This window comes from Phaseolus vulgaris, chromosome 4, assembly GCF_051622355.1.
Source record: "Phaseolus vulgaris cultivar YP4 chromosome 4, ASM5162235v1, whole genome shotgun sequence".
Classification (NCBI taxonomy): Eukaryota; Viridiplantae; Streptophyta; class Magnoliopsida; order Fabales; family Fabaceae; genus Phaseolus; species Phaseolus vulgaris.
This window is the reverse complement of record NC_143501.1, coordinates 42,447,123-42,459,211: the sequence shown is the minus strand read 5'-3', so window position 1 is coordinate 42,459,211 and position 12,089 is coordinate 42,447,123. Positions and strand designations below refer to the sequence as shown.

Here is a 12,089-nt window from a genome sequence, read left to right as displayed (position 1 = left end):
TATTAAAAAGATTATTGATTTTTAAATTAATTTTTATTATTGATAAATAATTTTTAAATTGATATCTAGCTATCAAGGTTTTAACTACCAATTATTAAGATTCTAAATTTGGTATTATTAAGATTCTAAATTTGGTAGCAAAAATCTTGGTAGCTAATTAAATACCAATTTAAACTATTTATCAATAATGAAAACTAATTTAAAAATTAATAATATTTTTAGTATCTAATGGTCTATAATTTAGTAACTATAGTAACTAATTAATTTTTTTTTATCTAAAATTAGTTTTTATTTAATAATTTTTTTTAGTGTAATGGGTATTTAACTTTTGGTTACACTTTCATAATATTTACTTTCTGGGAAGAAAATTAAAATATTAGTAAAATTTATTAAAATTAAAATTATTTTGTAATAGGTATAAAAATTAATTTTTTAATAGTATTACATTAAGAACTTGAGTCAAATTAAACTTATTCTATTTCTTTTTAAGTATCAGATTTTCTTTGAAGAATTTTCGTTTACATTTATTTATCATTTACAAAGTTTAAGATTATAATAATCATCTCCAAATATACTTATGTAGGGTGGAAAGAAAAGGGTAATAATCACTGAATGTAATATTATTATAAGCACCATTAGAGAAGTCAACCCTCTCTTAAACATTCAACTATATAACAACTTCAATTAACTTATTAATAATATAATTATCAAATAAAGATATCGTTAATGCTGTAATATTTTATATAAGTTACATGAGTGCCATTTGATCTCCTAATAATGATATATATAATTATATATATATATATATATATTACATTTTGGGTAAAATTACAGTGTTGGGCTATGCAATTTGGGCCTCATCTTGTTTTGACGGGATTAAAAATCAAAAATCAAACCCACTCAAAGAGGCATCTACATCTGCACCCCGTAAATTTAAACCACACCCCTGAAGGATATATGAAAAGATGATATTACGCAAACTTTATATTTATATTAAATCCTACCTTTCCTTCTTTCCTCACTTTTTTTTTTCTATGTTGCACCCCCGCTGCAACTGTTGATTTTGAGTGTGAAAGTCATGTCAAAATTTCATTAACCATCACTTTCAATCACTACGTTACACTACCATAAGAGATAGGTGTTTATGTTGTTTTTGATTTTTTATCCATTTTTTGATCTGAAAACACATTCTAAAATATCAATCGAGAGTATATAAAAACATTTTAAATTGTATATTTCAATATGTATTTCTGGATATAAAAACACATTCCAAAATGCACAATTTAGAATATATAAATATATTTTACATTTTTTATTTTTAAATATATTTTTGGATCCAAAAATATGTTCTTGAATGCACATTCCAGAATGTATAAATTATTTTTAAAAAATTAATGATTTTATCATGTGACTCCTATTGTTGGCAAATATATGGCTAGGATCAAAGGTAGATCATCACTAGTGGAAGCTAAACAAATATTGATGGCGTCAATCCGTAGAAGGGATAAGAAATAAGTAGTTGTTGCTATTTATGTGGATGTGTTGCCACCAACTGTTGCAGACTAGTGCAAAAAAGACTTTCTATTACGGTACTACAAGACTTTTTATGGCGATTATGATGATGATATAGATTCAGACATTATAAAAACTTTGTACTTTCTATGTTGGTTGAAAATCTGACATAGTAAGTTGACTTATTATGACTGTTATCTATAAATCGTCATAAAATGTACAAAATACCTGTTATAATATGTTCAAACAAAATTTTTTATGATTGATATTTCTACAATCGTCATAAAAAATACGACTTATTATGATGTTTATCATCAGAACCGTCATATTAAGTGGTTTTCTATGACAAATATTCCTACACCCGTCATAGTAAATAAAGTTTTTTATGTCATCTATTGCAATAACCATCATAGTAAGTTTGTTGTTATTAGAAAAATGATTGTTTTATCAATTTTACGACATTCATTAATAACAATCATCTGCATATAAATTTCAGAGAAACTCATTCATTGATCAATTTTTTCCATTCATTAATAATAATCACTTGCATATCAATGTTATTCACACAATTGCATACAATTTCCAGATAACCCATTCATTGATAATTTTATTCCATTCATTAATAACAATCACCTACATATTAATGTTATCTAAATTGCATACAATTTACAGAAAAACTCATTCATCGATCACATTTTTCTCATTCATTAATAACAATAATTTGCATATCAATGTTATCCAAACAAACTCATTCATTGATTAATTTTCTTCCATCCATTAATAACAATCACCTACGTATCAATGTTATTTAGACAATTGCATATAATTTACAGACAAACTCATTCATTTATCAAATTTTTTCCATCCATTAATAACAATCACATACATATCAATGTTATCCAAACAATTGCATACAATTTCTAAAAAAACTTAATCATTGATCAATTTTACTCGATTCATTAATAACAACCACCTGCATATCAATGTTATCCAGACAATTGCATACAGCTTACAAACAAACTCATTCATTGATCAAAATTTTCCCATTCATTAAAAACAATCACCTGCATATCAATGTTATCCAAACAATTGCATACAATTTGTAGACAAACTTAATCATTGATCAATTTTACTCTATACATTGATAACAATCACCTATATATCAATGTTATCTAGATAATTGCATACAATTTACAGACAAACTCATTCATTGATTAATAAACTAACGGGATTTACATCTGATAAAAAACACTTAAAAAGAATGAAGCCCAGTGCATTCTAATGTCTTTTATAATTTTATCTTTGAATGGAGATGGATCATTGAATAATTACAAAAAATAATTGAATTAATCAATTAAAAGTGAAATTCACAACTAAATAATTAAGGTATTTTAGTAAATTTTTATTACCTCTCTCTGTGAGTCAGTAATGTTTGCATATATGATGGTGTGCATGTGCTTCATTACATAATATCCACACTCATAGTTTCCCGATTGATGTGAACACTACAAATTAAAACACAAATATAAGATATTTTATATCATTATTAAATAGTGGGGGGACAAATAAGTTATATTAGGTGCAATTAGTTGTATCTTTTTCCTAGCTACATGTGGAAGGCCTTGCAATCTTGAATAAGCCTCCAATGCCCTATAAAAAGGTAGACATTCGTTAATTCATATTAATCATTAAGTAGGAAATATAATATAATGAAAACTTACGCGTCTAGTAAATGTTTGATGGCCAAAGTGTAAGTTTTCTTATGCAATGAACACACTTCTTTGCCTGCATTTTGAAATGTCTCTATTAAGTATGTTTCACTTCACTCGCTTTATTTCTTACACTCTAAAGGGCAACTGGGTCAAGAAATCCATAAATATAAGCATTTTTCTTCTCGATGCAGAGGTGATGTAAATACCTTAAACATTGAAAAAATAATGTTAGAGTAAAATATGAATATATTAAACTATTTTAAAGGTTAATGAACATATACTTACAATAATCAAAGTTGTAGAATCGATATAGACAGTTGATTAGTACCAGTAACAATCTCACAAATATCCTTGTGACATATAAAAAAAAGGACACTACTGGTCTTGCCTACAACGTCAGGAAGCATATCTAATTGGACAATTTGCTTTCCAATTGTCATTACCATTGCACCAAGTCATTAAAGAGAAGACATTTGTTGTTCTGGAGGGTTGACAACTTTTGAATATTTAGACTCATCCTAAATTTAAATAAAATTAGTATATAAATATAACTCGTGTAAAGATATTAAAAATGATAAAAACAACCTTTAATACAATCGGCTTTGCCAATCTAGTTGGCCAAACGATAAAATTCCCTGGCGCCTGTCCTACTATTTGAACCTCCTTAGTGGGCACATGAACTTGAGCAAAAGAATCTCGAACATCTATAACCACCATTCATATCTTATCATCCTTAATCGTCCGATGATGGATGGTGGATCATAACTTATAGATTTTACCTAAGACCACATAAATTTATGAAAATAAACAAAATATAATTGGAATAAAATTTACCTAAGGCCACCAAATGTTGGGGAGGATCATCAACATACAATTCACAGTCAACTGGGATATCAACACCACCATCCCCTGATTCTTCAACAGTATGACAACTTCCCTTTGTGTTGACAATAATATAGGAAACCTCTTGAGGTGAAAGGGCAATAGGAGGTTGAATGGACACTCCCATGAATAGTAACTTTGCTCGCATTTCCGACAACAATTCATCCCTCGAATAGGTCCTTCTTAAACTCATCTTTGAGAAGCTTCTTTGTGGCCTCACTAAGTTGTGATAAAGTAACATGTCGAGCTGGAGTACCAAAGAATTGCCTCATCCAGTACCACGAACACGTCCTAGATGCTTGGACAACCAATGGCAACCGCTAAAATATCTTCACGTCCTTATGTAGCGAATGTTCCCTAAGATCTTTGCTCGACCAAGTCATCTTGTAAAACAAACATTTTAATGCAAATTTCAACACCAAAATCAATGTTTATCAAAATATCAAAATAATTTATGTCATGAGTTACTTACAATCTACTCAACTATGATCAACGTTTCTTTGGATGTGTAATCTCCTGATAATTTTTTGCGAGCTCTCTTCCACCTTTCGTGGCAGAGAGGTGGAGATATCAAACTCAAACTTGACTCGTCACTGGGAGCTGAGGTAGAGGCCTCAAAAATCATAATTCACTCCAACCTATCATATCCACCACAAGACAATTTGTGGGGTTGGACATTATTTTTCTGAATGTCCTGTGCAACTTTTCTCCTTGCCTATTATATACATTAAACATATAAATAATTAATAAAAATATATGTAAAAATACAATTTAATAAAAATACACCTGAAATGTAAAATTTAATTTACCTGAAAGGCAGGGTCTAATCGTCTCTCCAGAAAGTTTGTCATGTCTCCTCATCAAGAAACTGGTATATCTCACAATGGTTCTTGTTACTCAACTGACCATATATATACCGACTAGTAAGGTCGCTCTTAGAACCCTTCCATCGGTGCCCAACATACTATTATTTAAGACATCATATGTGAGCTGCATAATAAATACCAATTATAAATATGTTTTTTTTAGTTTGCTTATAATTGAATTAGTTTGATAAGATTTTCATACCATGATAGTATGTCATATCTATGTCTTCACTGTCTCTGGAACATGGTCCCAATCATCAATAAGAATACTAACCTTATTTCTACCAAGCAAGGCCACATAGCTAGTGAATTTTGTGTATGCTTTTTCAAAACTTTTCTCATATTCATATCGAACTCGTTGGGCAATCTTTCATAGCACTACGACTAACAGTCAAGTCCCTTAGCCTAATCGCACATCTACCCTTTTTGTGGATAGGTAGTTAACTTTGAAATCCATCTTGTGAGAGAGGGGTTGCATCATTTGGATTAATCATATCTCTGTTCAAACAAATATTAAATGTAAATGAAATAGACTAAAACGAAGAAAAAAAGACAAATATTGCATTATACAAAATAAACATAAGTAAACACACAAAATTTGCATTATAAAAAATAAACATAAATAAATTGTTTACATTGTTAAGTTGGAACATTCTCCCACAACCCTTCATGATGGTCATCACGTGTGGCATTAACATCATCAACTTCATTATCAACATCCAAGGTTGGCATATTTGTGGAGAAAGATGGAGTCTCACCGATATCAAGTGTTAAATCATCATTCTCATTAGTACCATGTGTGACTCTTCCTTGCAGAACCATTGACAATTTTTTGTTAGTAGGATCAGTGACATAAAACACTTGTTTCACTTGAGATGCCATGATGAATGGCTCTTTAGTGTAATTGAACTTTTCTAGATCAACCAAGCTAAAACCTAAATCATCGGTACTAATGCCATAATTACATTCAATCCACTTACATTTAAAAACAGGTACTCTGAAACTTGTATAATCAATCACCCAAATGTCTTAAATTACACCAAAGTAATACATTGAAGGCATAACATGATGTTTATCCTTTGAAATAGAGAAATGTATTGATTCAACCACCACCATTACTCCACTATTTTGCATAGTGCCTTTTTCATCTTCAAATTTTGTATAAAATGAATAATTGTTTATATCATAGTCATTCCAACATATGACATCAAAGTTTGACTCACATGCTAACCATTTCAATGTATCTGAAGTTGTGTTGTCACTTTGAACTTTTTCTTTGAACTACTTAAAAAAAAAACTCTTGTTATGCTCATTAATCATCCACTTTTCAGACATTCATGGATAATTTTTCTTCACAATATCTTTGTGAGCAATTAAGTAGGGTATGACTATGTCAGTGTTATTCAATATATAAAAATGTGCTTGAATAACTTCATCTTGGATCAATGTGTCATCACTTTTGCACTTCAAGTACCTTTTCCAACAATTATTCGATGCTGATAAGATTTAGGTAACCCTACAACTTCAATTTCAGACAAGTATTCTGTACAAAACTCATTAGCTTCCTCTGCAATATATCTTTGAACAGTTGATGCTTCAAGACGATATTGGTTCTTCACATACCCTTTTAATATTTTCATGTATCACTCTATTGGGTACATCCATTTTAATAACACTAGACCACAAAGTCTAATTTCTCTTACTAAATGTACAATCAAGTGGACCATGATATCAAAACAGGATGGAGGAAAGTACATCTCCTGTGATTGATTATGTGATAGAATATGTCATGCAAAGATTAACAAGGATTGTATGGTATTGGGTTACATTATAATTTATCTACCATTCTTTAGAAAATTTGTAATAAATTATTTGATGGTTGGAAAGGGAACATTTTGCATTAATACTATGTTAGAGTTGTAAGTTTTAGAAATTAGTTAAGTACTTATATGGCAATTAATCTCTTTCAAACTTAAAGATTATTGCAAAAATAAAAATTCTTTGAAAATAAAAGGACTATTGCAAAATTTGGACCATTTATGAAACTTTTCTTACATGTTTTTTTTTTAAAAAAAATTTACAAGAATATTTTCTCTAAAATTTATAATATTTCACTAGATATTTATAAAAAAAGATGTCTCAAAATATAAAAAAAAACTATCACAGTTTTGGAAGAACCTAGTAAGCAAATGATGTTGTCCTAAATATAAAAATATAAAACATTTTGGAAAACTGCTTTTGTTGAGAGATGTACTCCTAAAATCATCAGTGGAAAAAATTGAAATTGAACTTTCAATGCAGATTGGTATTGATATCATACGCAACAAAACACTAGAGAGAAGATGCAAACTCAATGCCATAGTTGTAATCTTCATAGTTGTTTCACTTTCATTGCAAATGTGTGCACTAATACATACAAATTTAACTAATGAAGTCTATTATTGCAAAGATAATATATATTAAAACTAAATTCTATTTTATACAGAAATCCACCTTAATGTGACCTGTATTTTCAAATAAATTGTGAAGAAATCTGATTTTCAAATCAAGATGAAAGGAAAGATAAGCATACAATAAACAACATGATTTTTTTGAATGGAAGAAGTTAAAAGAAGCCATCAACTAAAATAAGAATTAAAAAATAACAGAGAACACTAAAAGATTAAGTTCAAAATTTGAAAATTTCAATACAACAACAAAGCACATTCACAGTTTCAAAAAATTGCAAACACATTTGTAATACAAGCAAAATGTATCAAACCTTAAACCAATTAATTTCACCGCACAAGTTGCAAGGAGAAGGAGAAGGAGCTAATATAAACGCACCCTGAATATTGCACGAAGGATAAGAATTATTTAGGGATTCAAAAAAAAAATTGGGGAAAAATGGGAAATTCTAGTTTCAAAACCAAACAAATTTTGGAAAAAATGGGAAATGCATCAAATTTGCATTTATAAGTTTCGATTAGCATACCTCAATAGTGGAATGAGAAGCTTCAACGTGGAAGGGTTTGAAATTTCGTTGTTTGAGAGGAGAAAGTGAAGATAGTGGAAGAAGAAGCTTCAGCCCGCGGAAGGGTTACCCTAGGGTTCAAAAAATTGTTGAGGAAGAAGAAGCTTCAGAGTGCGTGAAAGGGTTACATAGGGTTAAATTTATTGATTGTTTTAGGTTAAAACACTTATTATGTCAGTTGAAATAAAAAATGACATAATAAAAGTTTATTATGATGGTTCTACCCTGAATAGATAGAGTAAATACTTACTATGTTAGTTTTAATTTTAACTGTCATGATAAACTTCATGATTATTACAAAAATGTCACCGCACCACTTTTTATGACAGGTACACTACACCCGTCATAGTAAGTCATCATTGTTTTTTTCTTTTTTCACTAGTGAGAACATGGTGAACAAGTAGGACTTATAGGGGACCTGTTTATACGTCCTTGTTAGTGAGTTACACTGATCACATGACTTGTAGACTATGGGAGGGTGAGGATCAATGTGAATTGAAGCTGGTCACACACAAACATAAGTTAAGTAAGTTTGGGATCTCTCATTCCCAAGTTGAGGTTGCAGTGCTTAACACCGAGTTGTTGTCACTATGTAACATTAACTATGAGATTGCTGATAAATGTCTGATTTCAGCCTTTGGGAAAGGTGGTACCACCACACCAACATTTCCCACCTCCTTGTTGCTGAGATGACCACCACTTTGGATTATGTGTATGCATTGTTGCATATCCCTATTGTTGAGCAATGTTGTTTGTATGTGACATTGAATTTCACACCAATGTCATTATTGTTGGTTGAGCTCTTTGGGGTGGAGTTTAGTGATATTGTGACAAATTTAAGGCAGTGTCATGTGCTCACGTCAGACTAAGTTGGTTGTGCGAGGTGTATGAGGAGTCCATCGTCCACCACAAATGGGAGTATGCATGCCACACTTATTTGTTGCATCTGGTGGGATGCACACTATTTACTAATAAAAGTATGACATTTGTTAGCAATGTCATATTTGTCGTTATTCGACAATTTGAGGATGTGTGGTAGGTACACTAATGGGAAAAACAGACGCGGAAGCAACACACACAATCACGAATCAACTGCAGAAAAATAAACAACACAAGATTTAACGTGGTTCGGTCGCCAACTGCATCCTACATCCACACGGGCAACTATTTGGTTTTCATTATGTCCTGTTGCACACCAATTACAAGTGCAATGATTTCTTTAAATAGAGATTATAAAAGGGACACAATGATTAAGCCAACTCACTAAACATGGTGTCTAGTCAGCTCAACCCAATTGGTCATGGCTTCATACCCAACAATCTCCCACTTGAAGCCACAAAACAATGTTCACTTGTGCTTCAACTGTGTACAATGATTAAGCCCACTCATTAAACATGGTGTTTAGTAAGCCCAACCCAATTGGTCTTGACTTCATACCCAACAATTTCTCACTTGAAGTCACGGAACAATGTTCACTTACGCTTCAACTGTGTACATGTACTTCTGTAATCTGTTCAAGGAACTCAATGTTCCACCTCTAGTTGTCACCAGCTTTCTTAATTATTTTGAAGACTTCGTTAAAACTCCCATGAGTTTCAACACGTCAGTCACTGACCCATTCTCTGTTCCTACCGGCTCCCACTTACAGGAATTGTCGGATCCTGGAATAGCCTGAGAACAAACATACTCCATACTTAACAAGAAATTTTAACAGCTGGAATACTGGTTCTCCTAACCCACTTTCGTTTAGGAACCTCAGCTGAAGCACGACCCGTGCTCCCACTGCCACAAGTACCTCTGACTGGTCTACCTGAACCTTTCCATGCTCGTTCATCCTGAATCTGATCTGTGGCTATGGGTTTCTCTCTTGTAAAGACAACCCTCTTTTTCCCACGAGATTCTGTGAACCAGACTTTGTTTATCTTCTAAACTGGGATGGTCACTTCCTCATACGATAATTAGACCATATACAATGAACCTCTCTTCCGTGGGCCATGACAAGATTTTCCTTAATGACCTTCCACTGATGATTTTCGAACTTCACTTCATGTCCATGTTCGTCCAACTGCCTAACAGAAATCAAACTTTTCGTCAAGCTTGGAACAACTCTGACATCCTTCAAAGTCCCAAAACCAACTGGTGTCTTCAACACTATGTCACTCATGCCTGTAACATCAAGAGTTATGTTGTCTGCTAGTCTTACCTTTCCAAAGTCTCCAATAACTAGATTCTGCAATGCTTCAGAATCCATGACCCAGGAATCCACACTGTTATCCGCGCAACAGACTAAAAGGTCCTCATCCGCAAAGTCTTCTGCAATGTTGACTTATTATCATTTGGGCATTGATTCCTAAAATGTCCCACCTCCTAGCAGCTCCAACATGTTACACTTGAGCAATCCTGAGTCTTTGACTGACTCCTTCTTTTGTTCTTGCTCCCACTATCTCTGATATTTTTCTTACCTCTGATGACATATAACGATTCACTAGATAATTTCCCAGAACTCCTTCTTTGAACATCCTCGCCAAGAATGAGATCATGAATCTTCTCAAAAAAGTGAATCCATCGGATTTCGCTGAACTGGTAACTGGTGTAACCGTTCCGGACCAACTGTCAGGCAAAGACGATAGCAGTAGTAAAGTTTGAACTTCATCATCGAACTTAATGCACACTGACATAAGTCTGGCTAAGATCGAATTCATTTTATCGATGTGCTCAGTAACTGAACTGTCTTAACTTTGTGTCGCAGCGAAAAATAGGCACACCCCACGTCTAGCACCGCACCGTCACTGCTGCATCAGCAAAAAATGCACGTGCCACCCTGCATCTTCCGTCACTGTCGTCGCACTGCACCTCTGTGTCGTCTCACTCACCGCAAGCACCTGCACTTGTTCGCCGTGAAACGCGATCCGCCGTCGCACTGCTTGGACACGATTCTACTGCAAGCAAGCCACCTGCACAACGTTATGAAGCGCCACCACTCTTGTCGCGACCCACATCATTGCACGTTGCACCGCCTATTACGTGCGCTTGCCGCGAGTCGCAGATCTGGGCTGTTGCGAATCCTGGGTCGCCGCTGCAGCCCCTGTGAAACCCTAACTTTGGGACGTTGTTGTTGCCTTTGCAAATCCCTAGCTTTGGTACGCTATTGCAGCCCCTGCGAAACCCTAGCTTTTGGACACTGCTGTCGCCTCTGCAAATCTCTAGCTTTGGGACGCTATTGCAGCCCCTGCGAAACCCTAGCTTTTGGATGCTGCTGTCGCCCCTGCGAAACCCTAGCTTTAGGATACTGTTGCCACCTCTATGAAACCCTAGCTTCGGGCTACTGCAGCCCCTACAAAACCCTAGCTTTGGGATGCTGTTTTCGCCTCTACAAAACCCTAGCTTTGGGATGCTACTGCAACCCCTACGAAACCTAGTGTTGGGACGTCGCTGCAACCACAATTTTCACGTCTCGATTAATTTCTGCTAATCGGATCTCTAGTGTGTAAACAAACCAAGCTCTGATGCCACTTGATGGAAAAAACACACGCAGGAGCAACACACACAATCACGAATCAACTGTAGAAAAATAAACAACACAAGATTTAACGTGATTCGGTCGCCAACTGCAACCTACATCCACACGGGCAACTATTATGTTTTCATTATGTCCTGTTGCACACCAAATACAAGTACAATGATCTCTTTAAATAGAGATTATAAAAGGCACGCAATGATTAAGCCAACTCATTAAACATGGTGTCTAGTCAGCTCAACCCAATTGGTCATGGCTTCATACCCAACAATCTCCCAGTTGAAGCCACAAAACAATGTTCACTTGCGCTTCAACTGTGTACAATGATTAAGCTCACTCACTAAATATGGTGTCTAGTCAGCCAAACCCAATTGGTCTTGACTTCATACCCAACATACACATGGGTAGTTGTCGCACTCACCCATATGTATGACCAGCCGATGAGGGATGCTTGCTTTGTGCAAACAAAGTAGTTAGAATGTTGTGTCACACTATTACATGTAAATAATACATAATTTAAACAACTTAGATTTATTTTTAATTAAATATATGCATAATGTTGAGTTCATGATAAATTAAGTATGTAT

The 12,089-nt window shown here is 33.7% G+C and overlaps 1 pseudogene; it reads right to left on the bottom strand.

The window, feature by feature from the left end:
* Positions 1 to 5,611: 5,611 nt before the first annotated feature.
* Positions 5,612 to 6,729, bottom strand: LOC150028098 (uncharacterized; annotated as a pseudogene).
* Positions 6,730 to 12,089: the final 5,360 nt, after the last annotated feature.